At 36.8% G+C, this 19,341-nt stretch overlaps 1 long non-coding RNA gene across 1 annotated transcript; it reads right to left on the bottom strand.

Annotated features, from left to right (window-relative positions):
• Positions 1–2,449: 2,449 nt before the first annotated feature.
• LOC139679171 (uncharacterized) lies at positions 2,450–10,573 on the bottom strand. Its single transcript, XR_011699152.1, has 3 exons — positions 10,488–10,573; positions 3,804–3,865; positions 2,450–2,533 (listed from the first exon to the last, which is right to left on the bottom strand). It is a non-coding gene; the product is annotated as an uncharacterized lncRNA (long non-coding RNA).
• Between the last annotated feature and the right edge of the window lie 8,768 nt (positions 10,574–19,341).

Raw genomic sequence — 19,341 nt, 5'->3', positions numbered from 1 at the left:
TCATCCAGATATTCCATAAAGGAGAACACTTTACTTGAGATATCAGTTCAATGTACCCACAAGAGACCCATAGGTAATAGCTCTCAGTTTTAAAGCTCTGCTTGCCTTGAAGCAGAGTTTAGGAAGAATACTTCTTGCTTATGAAACTTCTATTGGAATTTTGTATGTTAAATTAACCTTATTCCTCAGGGATTTTTAATTTAAGATCCTACATACTCTATATTTTATAATTGTTTTTAGCCTCCTGGTTTACTTTGCCTTCACTGTACCTTGGAGGCTGAAATGCTACAACTGTTATTGGAAGCTTCTCTTCCAATATAAGTGATTTTATGGCACAATGTAAGAAATAAGTAGACACCCAAAATGAAAAACATTTAGCAGAATATATCTAAAAGATAGCAGATGGGAAGGAAATAGGTAAAATTAAATGTAAAAAATATGCGACTCAAGGTAAGCCCTATTCCTGAAAAGCAGAACATATGTTTGGTTAAAGAACTGCTTATAACAAAACAAAAGGGGAAAGATTTTTCTGATTGAGCTTCATACAGAAGTTTCAACTAGTACTTCTAATCTCTTCAACACGCAAATTTGAAAAGCAATACACCTAGGATATTTTAAATGTATATTTCAAGATTAAATGAATTTCCATATTTGTGTGCAGATTTTTCCATCAATTATAAAGAAAATCTGGAAGACTAGCTCAGATTTGGATGTCTAATTTCAAAGTAACTATATCAGGACAGATAAATCAGGTACAAGTCATTCAAATAAATATTAATGACAAAATTAAGTGGAAAATTTAGTAGAAGACATTTTCAGAATACACTTTAGAAAATCATGGAGTATACTGAGCAGATATCTAGACTAAAAGTCTCAGAATCTGATTCAAAATGGACTGTAATCAGGAAAAAGATCTGAAATAGCAGTGGCTTCAGATAAAAGAGAAGTAAAACTCTTATCTACTTCAAAAGTCATTTAGAAACATCCTTTCAACTCCCAGTAGAAATTAGTGCTGAGTCCTACTAGATTTAGTCCTTGTCTAAGGACTTACATTTCTGCTTTTCTTCCCTTCTCCTCCCCATCCACAGACAAATTGTCTTATATCTATTCTTTCATTTCACAGCTTTACACATTTTTTCTGTTCCCACTCAACCATGTCATATCCTGGATTTTGTTCCTTCTTTTCTTCTTTAACTGAAATTTAAAAATACTAATTTCCTTCTATTCCTAAATTATTATTTTTGTTTGTTTGTTTCATTTACTAATTTCCAAATCAGTTTAGGGAAAGTCAAATAATTTTAGCTTGTATTTACTCCAATAGTTCCATCATCTTTTAATCACATAATTCCACAGAGGTCTTTATCTCACTCTTTTATTTATGCAGTAAACAGCCTTCCCACAGATGCACATACCATGCACAAGGCACAGATAGTTTTTAAATTTTGTCACTTATGGAGTCAGTAGGTTTTTCACTTTCAACATAAAAACAACAGAAATTTCAAACATGTCTTTAAAATAAAGCTACTTTCAGGACTTACTTTAGTATATCAAAGCTAACTCCATTGCATCCAAAGACAATTTCCAGCTAAATTTTAGGACAGACTATCTCCTTACATAAACACATACATGCTCCTTTTCTTCCCACCATAAAATAAACCTTCAGTGTTGTGGGGCCAAGGGGGCAAAAAAATCAGGGAATGTAATTTATTTTTAGATGATAGTCCAAAAGATGCGCAAACATAAGTCTATTAGCTGCACTGTATCAAATCATCTGCTCACTGAGGTATAGCAAGGGAGCTTTTAAAATACCTATTACTGTTTTGTATATTTCTATAGGAATTCCAGAAAATACAAAGCTGTCAAATTCCAATAAAATTCTACTTTCCACTCTCTTTCCCTACAGTTTTTATGCACATTTCTTAAAAGGTGGCAACACCTGACAAATAGATCAGAGGTAGTGTCTCTATTTTTTTCAAAAGATTGATTTAATACTGTTATAACAGTGTGAACAATTAAAAATGCTTCCTACACACATACTTTAGCATATCTGGTCTTTTTATGTTTGTTTGTTTTTATCTGTTGGATTGATCCCAGTACTCTGACACATGGAGAGCAAATGGCAGTTTCCACAATATGTCACTGTTCACATACCAATGAAGTAAGATGGGGAAGATATACAGATAGAAATGCATTTTGGATTATTAGTTAATAGGCTTTAGAAATTATTTAAGAAATGTAGATTTTCAAAAGCAATATAGTACTTAATAAAGTGACAGTTTACTGCCCTGTGATGTCCTCTCTTTATTCTCATGAAACCACTGCATTTAAATATCAGAAAATTAAGCTTACCATAAACATAACAGTTCAATATTTGAGCATAGCAATGCTAGATTACTTGACAATATTTCCAAAAGATATTGCAAACAGCCATAGCTCCAGTGCTTCTTTTCATGAGTCAACAGCCATGTATCACCAAGGTTTTTTTCCCATAGACCAAAGCAATTCAATCCTCTCTGCTGTTTGAACTAGTAATCTAGAAAAGAAGGATACTGCTGAAACCTCAGAAGAAATTTTTCATGGAATTGTTATATCTAGCCAAGAACAGTTAGTCACTGAAACAGAACAACAAAATAATCCAACCTGGGGAGTAAACCTCAAAACTGAAAACACTTTTTCATTAATTACTCATATTCTGTTCTGATGATCTGACACCACTTCATCTTTTCTGGCATGACTGAGTAGTGATTACAAGATCCCTATGAAGTAATTAAATGTCATATATACAGTAGGTTTGGTTCATCCAATGAAACACTACCATTATTAATTTTTTGCTATTATTCAGATTAAAAACTTTGAGCAATCTTTTGGTAGAGGTTCTGTAATTACTTTAGTATGTCATACCTATCAAACTGAGAAAACAGAGAAGCCTTCCTCTTTAAGGGTGAACAAGTAAGCATAAATAAGAGCTTTCTCCTCATTTATTTTCCTGTGAAACTCAGAAGATATCAGTTCCCAATTCCGCAGTTTTCAGCTCTAAACTCAAAACTAATGTCTTAAACATAGACATATTGATATGAAATATTTTGCAATGGATTGCAAATTTTAGCTTAGAATATAGAATTAATATATCTTTGGATCTGGAGTTCCAGTGCAGGATGATTTATTAATTTATTTATTTAGTGGCTCAATAAAGCATTCAATGGGCAAGTTTATGCTTATCACAAATGGGCAGCTTACAGAGATTGACATGATCTTAAGACTTTCAATTCTCAAATTTACTTTGTGCTAGTCACAGGTGTATAAAAACTGCAATTTGTGTAAGACCCAAGAGAACTAATTATATGTTAAGAAGAATGCACATTTTACTGTGTAGCATGCAATACAGAAAAATTACCATGCGTCAGGTTTTTGAGAGACAGAAGAACTTCAGGCAGGTAATAGGTATAGTTTGTATGTCTTTGTTCTAAAATGAATTCCCTTGAAGGCTTATAAAAAGTAATACTTTTTTTTCATTTAAATATATCTTCTTCATAATTTAGAGTTTTACTTCTGAAAATGCTCTGAATGCAACTACTATATGAAGATCTTTTACAAAATCTCCAATTTCAATAGACAATTAATTTTGTATACTAGCAATGTTGGGCAAATATTTTTTGTTTAAGAAGTCAGCAGTTCATTACCACAGAGCCAGTGTCCAATGCCACTAAGAGAGACTGACTATTTGGAATATCTTCATGCACAGAATTATTACATAATGTCACATTATAGTAACAAATGAGATGAAAAATTAACATTGTCCATACTTGTGCTGGATTGAATTGGGCTGGATGCCAGGTGCCCTCCAAGCTGCTCTATCACTCCTCTCCTGAGCAGGACAGGAAAGGGAGAAAATAAGATAAGAAAATATCCTTTTTTGTCAAGTTAGATGTAGTTTAATAAAAGCAAAAGCAGACAAAAATAGAAGATTTATTTTCTACTTCCCAGCAGGCTATGTTCAGCCATTTCCCAGGAAGAAGGGCTTCAATAAACACAGCAGCTGCTCTGGAAGACAGACATTGAAATAACAAAAGCTTCCCTTTCTCTTAGGTTTTATTCCTGAGCAGACATCGCACGGTATGGAATACCCCTTTGGTCAGTGTGGATCAGCTATCCTGACCATGTCCCCTCTCAAGACTTTGCCTGACCCCAGTATGCTGGTGAGGGTGAAATGTTGAAGAGACAGTGCTAAAGCTGAGCCAGCTCTGCTCAGCAGTAGCCAAAACACTGGTGTGTTATCAACACCTTTTCAGCTACCAATGCAAAGCACAGTGTCATGAGCACTGCTGCAAGGAACATTAACTCCATCTCAAACACACCCAGTATGATACTCACATGATCATCACTGCTGTATGGCTTAAATGTATGACAAGTGTGGCCTTAGGAACGTTATTGCATGACACTGAATTTGTTAGTCTTCTTCCATTGCCTTTTGCTTGAATTTTGCATTGATGTGCATGTAAAGGTATATTTGTTACTTCATGGAAGATCTGAATTGCAGATATCAGAAAGATTTAGGTGCTTTCACCAAACAACTCTGAATTATGTGGGGATGGCATATAGAAGTATAGGCTGAAAGCAAAAATGTATAATAGGGTCCGTGTTAGTGGAAATACATGAAGGAAAAGAACATATCAATTTAAAGACAGCCTGCTTCTCAAAAAATATTTTCATGAAAACTCTTTAAGAACAAGAGTATTAGAGCAGACACAAACTTATATGTGTTACACAATAGGAAAATGGTCTATGGTTTTGGAAATGCACATTATAAAGGTGCAAGGAAGAAGAAATCTAAATCTAGTTCTTGAGGTTGCAAGAACACTGAAAAGTTTTCACGTCATTCAAACATGTTTCTTCATTTCATGTCAATGTATTCTTGTGTCCTGTCTGAAGGGCTACAGTGGCTAGAAAAGTCTATGGCAATCACAAGTCCATTGTCTGAGCCTAAGGCCTACTATAGACTATCATCCTTAGAGGGCCTAGACAGATAATCTTTTTCTATCTCATAAAATCAAGGTTTGGCTGACATTATGTTTTATTTGTCTCTGTATTTTTAATGAAGTTGTGTTCATTTAGTAACTAACCTAGCTCAGATTTTCTTGCTAGGGAGTTTTGGGTGTTTTGAGGAACACTGAATACTAACATGCAGCCTATGAAAATAGGCTTACTTGTGGCTGTTGTTGAATAGAAATTTGTTATGCTTGTCCTAAAATCAGGCAATAAAGCCATGAAAGTTCATTTTAAAGGAAGGTATTCTGATTGAGAGACTGACATTACGACCAACAGTATCTGGTTACCCATAAATCTGATGATGTTGTAGCTGGGAATGCATAGAATTGACTTCAAACACAAGGTCTTCCATCAGAGGTAAATTTACCAAACAAAAATATCTATCCAGAAACCTGAGGAAATTACTTTCTTTCACATGCCTTTTTCAGTCTACTCTTCTCCTGAACATATTGAGTTCATTTGAGAAAAATAAAACTTTCCTAGGAGTAAAAGAGAGCAGGTCATGCATTCAAGCAATGTAACACTAATTTCCCTGACCATTTTTTTTTTGTTTTGCTTGTCACTATAGCTTTTAATGTCATTTTCTATACCTCTTAGGGTGTATAAACAAAAATATATCTGTGACCCATCACAGATCTGCTCTCTCTTCTGGAACACAATTTGTCATCAGTCTATGACTCTGTGAAGTTCTAGTTTTTGGAAATAGTGTTAACTGAAGAGGCCCCAGACCTCTGCAGGGTTTTCCTGCTAATCTATAGAAACATCATATAGGACCATCATTTTTGTGCTACTCCGTCTGGAAGGCATGTCTCTATCTCTACCACCAATCCTAGTAGGCCATTAACTCTTGAAAAATTATAACTTCAGATGTTCAAAGTTTAAAGTCAGCTACAGCAGTTATTCCAATAATTTTCAGAGTTCAGTTTGTTTTGCTTTTTAATTTAAAAAGAAAAATGTAAGAGCCTTTAACTCAAACTCAGGTATGAACAGTGCCCTTGCAAGGTAGAAAACCATTTCCTCTGCTACAAGCTCACCCATGCAGCCATTCAGTTTTCATCACCAACAAATTGTGAAGCCCCCACACTAGTTCACTGATTTTTTTCTGAGAACAGGGATAACAGCTTTTTATCAATTTCTTCTTCTTTTCAATATGTATGTATTTATTTAACAAATGTCCCACAACGTTCAATACTGGTCCCAGTATTGTTTAACTTATCCATCAATGAGTGGGATGAAGGGGTAGATGCCTCTTCAGCAAGTTCGCTGATGACACAAAACTGGGTGGAATGGCCAATACCCCAAAGTGCTGTGCAGCCCTTCAGAAGGACAGCTGGAGAGATGGGCAGGGAAGTGTCTGAAATTCAACAATAATAAGTGCAGGGTCCTGCAGCTGGTGAGGAATAATCGACCTCATGCACAGGCTGCTGGCTAACTTGTCTTGTGGAGAAGGATCTGGGGGTCCTGGTGGACAACAAGCTGTCCATGATCTAGCAGTGTGCCCTTGTGGCCATGAAGACCAGTGGTATCCGGGGGCACATTAGGAAGACCATTGCCGGCAGGTCAAGTGAGGTGATACTGCTCCTCTACTAAGCACTGGTGAGGCCACATCTGAAGTGTCATTTCCAGTTCTGGGCTACCCAGCACAAGAAAGACATGGAACTCCTCAAGTGGGTCTAGCAAAAATGATGATTAAGGGACTGGAGTATCTCCTTATGAAGGTAAACTGAGAGACATGGGACTGTTCAGTCTCAAGAAGAGATGACTGAGGGGGGACCTCATCAATGCCCCTAAGTATCTGAAGGGAGGGCGTCAAGAGGATGGATCCAGGGTTTTCTTGGTGGTGCAAAGAAATGAGAAAAGAGGCAATGGGCAGAAACTGACGCACAGGAAATTCCACCTGAGTATAAGGAAGTACTTATTTACTGTGTGAGTGACCAAGCACTAGAACAGACTTTCCAGAGCAGTTGTGGAATTTCCCTCACTGGAGATATTCAAGAACAGTCTGGATGAAATCCTGTGCAATATGTTCTAGGATGACCCTGCTTGAGCAGGGAGGTTGGACCAGATGACCTACCGTGGTCCCTTACAACCTTAACCATTCTATGATTCTTTGTCCTCACCTGAGTTTATAAATGTATCTTATGAGGCTGATCTTTGGCACGCCTAATGCCTAGTTCATCAGCAGGTACTGGGAATACCCTCCATTCTGATACTGCAGTTTCTACTCTTATATATTTGAATCAGATACTTGCTGTGGTAGCGCAATAAGCAAATGCCTTCAGAGAAAATCTAAAATATCTTATGAATCTTTTGAGGATTAGAAAGCTAGTAAAATGACATTTTATTTGTATTTAACCCCCATAAATGATTTTGACCTTTTCAGATGGATTTGCTGAAGAGAGCCTAAGTCATAACATTTTGAGCTGTACATCATTCTGCAGTTTTGCAAAGAGAGGGTTGATGCAAACATTTTCTTCACCTGCAGCACACAGAAATATTTATCTACAGTTTTTCACTCTTGAGATACAGGTTAAAACTAAAATAAATGTTTTAAACAAAAATAAACAGATGGTGTGCCAAAACTTGAGAAAATGAGCACTCATGGGATCCCCCAATCTGCTTCAGGAAGTATTGGCTATGATGTACCACCTTTGGAATTTTCTATACCAATGCACACAGCATGGGAAACAAACCAGAGGAGCTAGAAATTTTGGTACAGTCCCAGAGATCTCACATTATTGGCATAAGCGAAACCTGATGGGATGAGATCTGTGACTGAAGTGCCCTGTTGGACAGTTACAGGATCTTCAGGAGGGAGAGGCAGGGCAGAAGAGGCGGAGGGGTGGCACTGTGTGTAATAGAAGGGTTAGAATGTATGGAGCTCACAGTTGGCATTGGCACAATTGAGAGCCTCTGGGTAAGAATCAAAGGGCAAACAAATAATGTGAATGTCACTGTGCGAGTCTGCTATAGACCTCACAGCCATGACAATGACAATGACATTGAGAAATCATTCTTTGATGAACTAAGAGACATCTCTTTAGGCTGTTCAGGGAATTAGTGAGTAAGATCCCCTGGAAAAATGTTTTTGTAGGTATTGCTGTCCATCAATGCTGGTCACTTTTCGAACATCACTTCCTAATGGCACAGGAGCAGGCTATTCCCAAAAGTCAGAAGTGAAGTAGGTGAGGCAGAGGCCAGGCTTGGTTGAGCAGGGATCTTCTCTTAGAAATGAAGCAGAAAAGGAAGGTGTACGCTCAGTAAAAGCAAGGTCAAGAGACATAGAAAGAATACAGAGATGCTGCTTGCCAAAGCTCAACTGGAATTGAAGCTGCCAGAAATGTGGGGAACAATGAAGAGGGTTTTTTTCAAATATATTAATGGCAATAGGCAGTACAGAAACATCATTGGTCCATTACAGGATGTGGAGGGTCACCTCACACACAGGGACAGGGACAAGGCTGTGTTGTTTTGCTTTCTCTGCCTGTCTTCGAAAGAGATGATGGACCAAGGGGAGTCTCAGTGCCCTGAGCTGGAGGACCATGACTGCAAGAATGACCAGCTCCCAGTTGACTGAAATTTTGAGGGATCTGCTGCTCAGTTAGATCCATAAAAATCTATGTGCCCTTGTAGAATTTTTCCCAGAATCCTCAAAGAGCTAATCAATGTAATTGGAAAACCTCTCTTCAGAATTTTTGAGTGGTCTTGGGAATCTAGAGAGGTCCCAGCTGACTGGAGCTGGCAAATGTTGTCCCAATTTTCAAGAAGGGCAAGAAGCAGGACACTGGAAAGTATAGGTCTGTCAGTCTCACTTCAGTGCCAGAGAAAGTTATGGAGAAGATTATTCTGGGAAGTATTGAAAAACACCTGAAAGACAACCCTGTCATCAGTCACAGCCAGCATGGCTTCATGCAAGGAAAGTTCTGCTTATCAAACCTGATTTCCTTTTATGACAAGGTTAACCCGCCCCGTTGATCAAAAGAGACCAGCTGATATAATCTTTTTGGATTTCAGTAAAGCTTTTGATACTGTCTTCCCCAGGATCCTTCTGGACAAAATGTCCAACACACAGCTGGATAAACACAGCTGGTGTGTGAGCAATTGGCTCATGGGCCAAGCAGAGAGGGTAATAGTGAAGGGGCTAAGACCAGACTGGAGACCCAGCACTGGTGGGATTCCACAGGACTCCATCTTAGGCCCTGTGTTCTTCAACATCTTCATAAATGACTTGGACTCAGGACTGGAAGGGATACTATGCAAGTCTGCAGATGACACAAAACTGGGAGGAGCTGCTGACTCCCTCAAAGGCAGGGAGGCCCCACAGAGAGACCTCAACAAATCAGAGGACTGGGACATCACCAACCAGATAAATTTTAAGGTGGCGATTGTCCTGCTCTGCTCCTCGCTATTGCAGCCTCACCTTAAATATTGTGTGCAATTTGGGACACTCCAATAAAAGAAAGAGATTAAACTACTAGAGAGTGTCCAAAGGAGGGCAACAAAGATGGTGAAGGGCCTTGTGGGCAAGCCATATGAGGAGTGGTTGAGGTCACTTAGTGTGTTCAGCCTATAGAAGAGGAGAGTGAAGGGAGACCTCATTGCAGTTACAACTTCCTCATGAGGGGAAGAGCAGGGTGAGACACTGACCTCTTCTTTCTGGTGATCAATGATAGGACCCAAGGGAGTGGCCTGAAGTTGTGTCAGGGAAAGCTTATGTTCGATATTAGGAAAAGGTTCTTCACTCAGAAGGTGGTTGGGCACTGGAACAGGCTCCCCAGCGAAGTGGTCACAGCACCAGCCTGGCAGAGTTCAAAGAACAATACTCATGGTGTGAATCTTGGGGGTGGTCCTGTGCAGGGCTAAGGGTTGGACAAAATGATCCTTGTGGGTCCCTTCCAACTCAGCATATTCTGTGATTCTGTGGTATCCAGGATTTCTGATATCAAGCCCCCTACATTGCTGCAAGCAGCTAAAACGCACCTATAGCTGAGTCACTGAATATGTAGGCTAAACTCATGATTTGGTCAGCCTGGTATCATTCAAAACAGAGAAAATGAAAATTTATAGGTATAACAGCAGAACAGAAAAGTCCAGTTTATAAAATTGAAAGACAAAACCACAATTCCTATCAAATAATTTTATTAGCTTAACTTTGCTTCTGTTTCCTGTTTATGAGTTAATTAACAGCTATTTTTCCATATATATCTTTAACTAGTGATATGACATACAGATTCTAAGAATAGTTACTTGAGAACTATTTGTCAAGTACTTGAAATTCAAAACAGGAATCATACCGAATAGAAGTTATGTTGACACTGTTGTTTTTGTCTGATTGAAAATGTGAACTATTTTAGTGAACTCACTTTACATGACTATCCTCTTCTATTATGTTAGTATTATCTATTTCCACAAAAATTCTTGCCAGAAAATGTCATACTTACAGATAGGGAAGACATATTACAAAGGGAAAACTGCTGAAGCTAATCTGTTTCTTAAAGCTGGTATGTGTTATTGTCTCAAAGTTTTAATTTTTCAGCTGCAATGTCACCCATACTTCACACAGTTCCAGTTACAGATGCAGGATTCAAAAAGCATCTGAAAAGAAAAAAAGGGACAACGAACAGCAGAATAATTTTTTCTAACATGTTGCATATCAACATTTCATTCCAGCATTGCGAAATTATGATCCACATCTTGTGGTTAATTTGATATTTTCAGAAAGGGAGTGCTCAACAAACAGACTCTTCTGAATAAAGATTCATATTAATTCCCTCTCTACATTCTTTTTGGGATCAAAAGATGGACTTCAGCCATTTCTAAATAGGAAAGAGATCACACTTTTTGCTGTAATATAAAGTTGATGACATTCATACTGTAATCCATTAGAGGCTGAGCTGAACCATCAAATTCATTTTGATTATAATCCCAAGCACTTCAAATCCAGATCTCCATAAGGGAAATTTAAATACATTAAGTCAGTCAAGATCTCCAGCTCTTCATTGTGTTGTTAAGAGATCTTGAAAAAAAATTATTAAAGAGAATATATGACAATTTTACCAGGGAAGAATTAATTTGAATACCTGGTTGAAGAGAGTTACGGCTATTTTGTAAGTTTTTGCAGTTCTTCACTTTACACAGAAGACAGTATATTTTTTTATTGTTTGCTCCTATTGATTTCTTATTTATTTCTGCAAATGCATGGGTTCGTTTACATTAGTATCCCTAATCACACTTTTCTGATCAGCATGTAATTATTCTGTCTATAAATGCAAATATGGTTTTCTGTCATTTATGTTTGTGCACTAGTGAAGTTAAAATAGCTATTTATTTAAAATATCATGACACACATAAAGCCAGGAAATCTAAATCACACTCAAGTTCAGGAGTGGAGAACAATTCAAGGTGGTACTGTATACTCTTTCAACACGGAATACAGGAAATAGTATTTAATGATTGTGAGACTATAATTTAAATAAAATTTCCAAACTTCAGACCTCCCAAGGCATAAGAACCTGAATAGTTAATAGGGTGATAATTATTGAGAGATTGCTATTATGATTGCTGGTCGTTCATTTAGAACATGTGAAGCTCATTGAAATTCAGAATTATATATACTTGTCAAAATAGTTTTTTGGTCACTAGATCATATTTAAGAATACTTTTATTCTACCCTCAAAATATCTATCAGTATTAGATATATTATCTGAAAAATCCAGCATTCTCAAAGCCATCTACAGAATAAAAACAAAGAATAAATCACCTGTAAGTCAGCAGCATATTTGTGTTCATGTTTTCCTGTTTGATTGGATTTCAGTTGAATTGAGGTTTTAAGTATATTTTAAGAGTTTTTAAGACTTTGGGGATTTTATTTTTCCATGTCTTTCATATCACTCTAATTTATTAAATCTAGCTGTCCTCTTTCCATTCATCAACTCATAATGCTGCTGAAATGAAGTATCGTAATCCTGAAAGACTTATTTCTCTCCACTCCATTCTTACTGGGAAAACAAACAAGCAAAAAAAAACCACAAGGAAAAAAAGAGTACAAAAATGTGGAGATTGACAGAGGGTCTGTGGATCCTTTAATGTCTGAGGTAATTGATCTTAAACAGTTTAAAGTATATCCTTGAAAAGAAGTGCAGTTTGGAGTGCACTCTTAAGGAGGAGGGAGCCACCTGAAGAATGTAGCAGACTCCGTGGCCAATAGAATGTTTCCATCTGTGCTTAGAGAACTGATTAACCAATTATCTGATGACACTGTGTGGAAAGTAGTAGATAAAAAAAGAGCTGTATCTAAAAATAAAGCCTTCTGTTCTGGCTGCTGCCTGAGTCTGTCTTGACCTCTTCTGACTGTCATAACTGACCTTACCCCCACAAAAACACCACACAAACAAAACCCTTCTTGATGATTTCATATGTATGAAAACAGAGCACTTTTCTAGCTTGTGTGGAGGGGATGTTCAAGATGAAGCAAAGAAGCGTGTTGTGTGGCATATTGTTAATTTTCTTGCCTGCATATACCATGAATTTGACTGTTAAGTTAACTTCCATGATACTATCAACTCCAAAAAGAAGAAAAGTAAATCTAATTCTTCCTTTCTGCTCTCATCTTTACAATGAGAAGAAGAGAGCATATATTAAAATTTAGTTTAAAAGCAGCAGCTACAGTCCTCATGTCCCTGAGTTCAACAAAGACTTCCAGAACTCTTAGTTCAATAGAAATTTGCACAAATAACATAGTTCACTCACATTTCAAGCTGAAAAACAGTGTTTAATGTATAACTCCCTAAGGAGGTTCCTCTTTTTCAGTCTCCCAGCCTCCATGGCACCATGAAAAATCTTGGTGCCTTAAGAAACATCACTATTGCTTTTATATAGCTCGTTAGAACTATGTCTGTTGGTTTTTCACAAAGTATTGAGCTGAGTAGTAGGGAGAATTGGCAGCAATTCTGTCTATACTAATCAATTAAAAGAATCCACAGAACTTATCCTTGGTCTGGAATTCAATCATCTCTTTTATTGAAATTGAGAATGTAGTCCCTTGAACACTGTAGCCTGGGACATTTATGTGAGGCTCATATTTGGAAGTTAGAAGGGATCTGAGGTCATTCTTAATAAGCACTGGCCATATCCTCTCAGTTTGGAGAATAAAAGCTTAGCAGTTCAGACCTGAGAATTTCCAAGGCAGTTATCCGTTTTTTACAGAGAACACTCAAACACAGCTTTAATTACTAGTGGGCAGTGACACTCTGGGCCAGACAAAATTATATGAAAAAGTGTGAATATTCCCAACGAGCAGTATGGCACAATTAGTTTGGAAATTATACTGGAGAGAATGCAAAAGAGACACTGATAGCCAAACATGGCCCATCAAGCATGAATAAGGTTCCAAAGAAGAGAAGATAAAAAAAGTATTTGGCAAAATCTTGGAAATGGAGGAAAGGCTTTTCTTGATATATTGTCTTTAAGAAAAAGGTGGAAGAAGATCAGCCTTATAACTGTCTTCAAGTCGCGAGTTCTACCTCTTATGAATTATTAGCTATTATTTCTATAGACATAATTTATTTGTTTGTTTCTTTATAATATCTCAGAATGTAAGGCAGTCTAATTAGTAATATTAATTACAGCATTAGGTGACTCTCATTCTCATAATTGTCATTTCAGTGATGTAACTTAAATGAAGTGCTTTATTGCCTTAATATTTTTTTATTTTGCACAGACTGCTACACAAACATACAAGAGAAGGAAGGCAGAATTAAACCATGCCAAAGAATTTTTCTAAGGTCTTCCCCCAAGGCTGATACTTTTTCTTTTTTCTTTTTTTTCTTCAAAAGTTTAAGCAAATTAGTTGGAATTGCTGAATATCTATATATGACTTTCCCAACTTCGATATTTACCAAGAAAACCAACCCATTCCTGTGATAATCCTGCACAGAAAAGTATCAAGAGGTAGTAATTATGCAATTATTTTTGGAAGTCAAGAATATAATTTTTGTCATGCTGAGATGCAATTTTAGGGCCAGCTTTTTCAATTGCAATATATATTTTCAAGGTACTTTGAATCCACCTGTCGTGCCTATATTGTTGAATATCAGCATGATGAACATTGGAGGGGCAATCCAAAAATCCACCTTGTGAGATACCCACTGATCAAAAGAAAATAATGAAGGCCAGGACAAAGGGAGAATCTGTGATCCTACTTCTTTCTGGAAATGACTTTCAGTATCTAAGGCCTAGAAGCCTCTTCAGAAGCTGTCATACAATGACCAGAGCAAAAGAATAACCTGGAGGCCTACTAAAAGTACCTGTTTAGGAAATGGTACTCTCTTTAACTTCTATATTCTGACTCAGGGATTCTTTTTATTACTTTTATACTCAAAAATAAACCCAGAACTATAAGAGTAGGTTTTAAGGCTTTAATGCTGTGTTTGCTCATGATTCTTGTAATATTTTTTTTTTACTTTTCCGATCAAGTAAATTGAATCTTTCAAAATGCCTTTGTATTTTGCAGAGTGGCATTATTTTATCACTTTTACTTACTCCTTTCCAAAAACTTCCTGTTGCATACTCCTATGTCTAATACTGAGGAAACTTTCTAGTTGTCTGGAGAATACATTCTCATAGTCGTTGAGGCGGAAGAAAATATTAATCCATTACATGGGACATGGGAGAAACCACCACAATTATGTTTTTGTTGCTTTGAAAGAAATGGCTTCTGCTAAATTTCGTGGTGAAGTCCCTATCTGTTAGTGCATGGTAGGTATATCTAGGAGTTCTTTCCAGGACTGATCCCTGAGGCACACAGTGCCAGCATGCATGAAAAAGAATTCTAGTGAGCCACATCTATCTCTAGCACGTAGGATTCATTTGGTCAATGGAAGATATCTACATCTTAACTAACCTTCAAAAGCTCCCTTGTTTAGCCTTTTGGAAGATATATTCACTTTTAAAGACTAATTCATGACGTTCTAAGGCAGATATACAGATCAGCTGTAACTCCGTTTAAGAACATCCTGAGAGTGGTTTTGGTTTGTTGTGTTTTTTACTCCCTCAATTCATTTTAAAGACGTCACATATCACAGACTTCTCTGTGTGTGTCTCTGCATGTCTGCATCTGTAAATAGGACAATCCCCAGCCCTGGCTTCTGGAGCTGGTTCTTTAGCAGAAGGATGCCAAGTGCCCAGGCTTTGATGTGAGCAGAATCAAGACTAGAAGAAACTGTAAAATTCAGACAGCAGCTGACTCAGATGGTTTCTGACAGTTCATGGCTTCTGAGTTAGAGGCCTTCAGACTAGTCAAGTCTCATTTTAGACAAAAAAAGTCTTTCATTCTACATACCTTTTATATGCTCCCAAGAAACCGGATCACAGAATCCATATAGCCAAGTGCAAGACAAGGTAAAACTGATTTCATTTATTCCAAAACAACATACATTTTTGGAAGCTCTCTTGCATCTCTGATTTAAGGCTTACTGCTTTTCATTTGCAAGTTGTTCTGAATTACCCTCCCTCCAAACAATACTGAAGAAAGGAGGTTTTAGGAATTACCAAGTCAGTACTCACTTTTAAATTTTTTATTTGCAGATCATGGAACTAGCAGATGGTGACAACTTTGTCAGAAACCTTACAGGAAATAATGCAAAAATTTAAAAGTTCAAAGTGTTTTACTAAAAAGAATAAATATATAATTACAGTCCTATTGCAATTCAGATGTCCTAGTATTTTATTTCACAGCTACGATTACCTGTTTCTAGTTTACTTAAGAGAAACTTGAGTTCACAGACCATTGACTGCATGGCCTACAACAGCCACTCAGAAATCATTATGCTCTTTATGCTAAAGTAGTTTACACATAAAGGCATTAAGACACACTTGGAAGTGAAATAGGTCCAGTTAGGGCCAGCAAAGGTGTCTGAGATGTATGGCAGAATTTGCATGTAATAAATCCATGCAAATGGTTGTATTATTTAGTCAGGAAAAGAGAAATATTGAAAAGTAGCTGAATAAGGTTATCGATACAATTAAAAACATAATAAAAAAAAGAACAAAAAAAGTTACTGCAATCTGTCTTGTCTCACAGTACATTAAAATACCACAATCTTATAATATAAAGCAAATAGAAGATAAATATGCAGTGTTTTATAAAATATGCATCTATACCAATTAGTCTCAGCCAAGAGAGTTAGTACTGCAGAAAATCATGACAGAATGCATTTCAACTAGGTCTTAAAAGGAAAGACGGATAGTTTTATACTCATGAATAACATATGGAACTATAGCAGCTAAGAAGATAATAAGGCTAATCAGATCTCTTGTTGCAGAGTATACTCTGATACCATGCTGCAGTCAAGAAGGAATTATTTGTATCCTGTGTAAACTTTAATTTAATGCAGTTGGTTACATGTCCTGTGGAGGAAGCTTCTGCTAAAACATTAGGTGAAGGCAGTACTAAAATTACTGCTTTGCATAGTGACTGTGATCTGGAATAACCAGGCTTAGCAGTGACATCTAAATTTAGTTATGGGTGAGACAGTTAAACACATTAGTGAGAATAAGAGTGTAGAGTATTTTTCCTTGAAAAATACAGTATTTTACCTAGAAGAAAATGTTAAAAGAGAGATTGTTTTAATTTTAGTTTGCTTGACTTTATGTCTTAAATTTAGACTTTTGCATAAAACTCGTAGAAAAACACTAAAATTCAAAATAGCTATGGAGAAGCCACATAAAACACAAAGGATTTCAGGCCTATGCACATTTTTAGCTTACACTCATTATAAAACAATGACTTCCTGGGATTTCTTATAAATATGGTAAAAGCAATAGCAGCATAAAAATGCTATCTTGATAACCTGCAAAAATCTCAAAACTGAAATGATGCTGAAAGCTAGGATTTCCACACATTTTGAATAAGTTATGTTGTACGTCAGATTCTAGAAATCCAGTTAATTTATCCTTTTAATTGAGGTACTCTTTCAACTTGTCAAACTTATAATCATTCCAGTTAATTAGCTCTGTGTTTTCTCTCACTGGTGAGAAATAAGTTATTTTTCCCACCTTCAGTGTAAAAGAGAAAAACAGTGATCCCCATTTTTTTTTGCAATTTTGTAGAATTCAATATAACAGGTTGTAAAGATATAATCATCCAGAAAATGCTTAGTACCTCTCTCTGGTACAAATAAAACTGGTCTTGACCTGCTATTGGTCTGCAGAATAACAAAAGCTAGCTCTGTCAAAGCTTAAAAAAAAAAAGTGTGTCCCTCTTTTTACAAATGGAGAAACTGAGGCACAGGATGGTGAAATGACATGCCAAGGTAACAGACAGTCACACACCAAGAACATTCCTAGACATCAGACCTCCTGAGTCCAGCTCCTCTGGGATATTCAATTAAAGATTATTCTTTGATCAGAGGATGAAGTTGTCCTATCAAACATGAAATTTCAACCTTGTAATTAAAATTAGACATATTTGTTAAGAAATATTTATTTCAGTGCACTTCAGATACAATAGAGTTACACAGGAATGGGTACAGTTACCAGAGAAGAAAAATTAGGTTCCTAGAGGTAGTTTCATGGTAGTGGTCATGAGGAAGGTGAAGATGGAACAGCTGTTTAGGTAACTGTTTAAAATTCTTTGTTTTGCAAAGTAAGTCAGTAGTTACTATGCTTATTTAGACAAGTCACTATACTTGTATATATTCTGTGTCACTTAGGCAACATAATGTGGAAAACATACTGACTCAAACTGGGACTTCTCCTTTGTAAGGATAAACATAAGAATCAGAATATATGTGCAACACATACTGCTTTTTCTGAAAATCTCCATAAATATGGATCTATTTAAAACTATGGGGAGACAGCTTAGCTCAGATCAGCTTCAATTCAGACTTATATGCCATGTACCGAGCATCTTGGGAGAAAATGTTTCTGTGGAAAAAGCTGCTCTACCTCTGCAATAAGGCTCTTAGCTACAAAGTATTTTCTATTTTCTTCTTGGTCATGGGGGCAGGGAGGGGGGAGGTGTGTTACTTCCATTCACCTACTCAAATTATTTGGCAATAGACAAATTTATATGAAAATATGTGGGCTGGAAGTAATACAACTCCACTTACATGTTGTGTGACTACTGATCACAGAAGGATCATAGTGTGACCTAATGTGACAATATGATCACCTCTAAAGCAAACAAACATCACAAACATATGTAGCCAGAATCAGAAGCAGTAAAATCCACTCAGGGAAGATGTCACCTAAAACTCTGAATGGATGAGGAGATACAGAAGACTGAACATAGGTGCTTGATGCTCTTTCAGCCACCCTAAAAATTTCATCAGTCCTCCTAATGCCTTTCCAAAAGATTGGAGTCACAGCTAGGTCCTGTATCATACCTGTCACTCCTATGTGAATGCTTTATACACTTTACGGCATCTAAAAGGACACCAGTCACCCATGTTAGGCACGTGAATTGCTTCTCAGATATCTGTGCAGAGCCCTGGAGAACATGTAGTCAAAATATATGGAGCAAAAAAATCTATCTACATTTAATGTGGAGTTCAGTAAGTAAAGCTGCATCTAAATTGCTTGGTAAGTGTCTCTGAGGCAGGCTGGCAAGTCCTGGTCCTTATCATTCAAGTCAGAGACCTGTTAGCAGTGCAGAGTGGCAGCTTTCCAGCCTGCACACCTGAGTATCCTTTCCATAAAAGAAATTGTTCATTTTTTCAAAAGAATATATTTTTAAATTTAGGCTTTTTCCATGGAAGGGTTAGGAAAAATGTCTTTTTATTTCATGCTAAGAATGTGGCAACTGAAGTAGACTTCATAATACAGTTCAAATTTTAAGAAAACTGTAGGAAAAAGGTGAGCAATAAGACTTGCCAGTGTGTAACATGCATGAAATTGGTATTCATTACCCCAGACTGCCTGTTGCACAAAAAGACACTGATCTAATATGTGTCAGGCCATAATATAGAGAACAGAAGATTGCTTGTGCTTTCTTCTTCATGGCTGCTTTCGCAGTACTTTCAATCAGATTTTCTGGCAGCAACTTAGGCAGCAATAAAAGTATAACACAAATTTCTCTTCATTTCAAACTGTTACAATAACAGATTAAAATTCCATACTTTGTCAGCAGTCAAATAAAGCAGATAAACCTAGGTAGTGTGAAAACACAGCAAGGTCTGTGAACACTAGACTGAGTAAAGTATAAAACACATATTCTAAATAAAGGTAGTGCATCGGTTAACTGCTGCATGCATCTTCTGAAATCATTAATTTCTGGAATTTAGATAAATCATAAAC

This window comes from Pithys albifrons, chromosome 1, assembly GCF_047495875.1.
Source record: "Pithys albifrons albifrons isolate INPA30051 chromosome 1, PitAlb_v1, whole genome shotgun sequence".
Taxonomy (NCBI): domain Eukaryota; kingdom Metazoa; phylum Chordata; class Aves; order Passeriformes; family Thamnophilidae; genus Pithys; species Pithys albifrons.
Note: the sequence above shows the minus strand (reverse complement) of the source record. Positions and strands in the feature narration are given on the sequence as shown.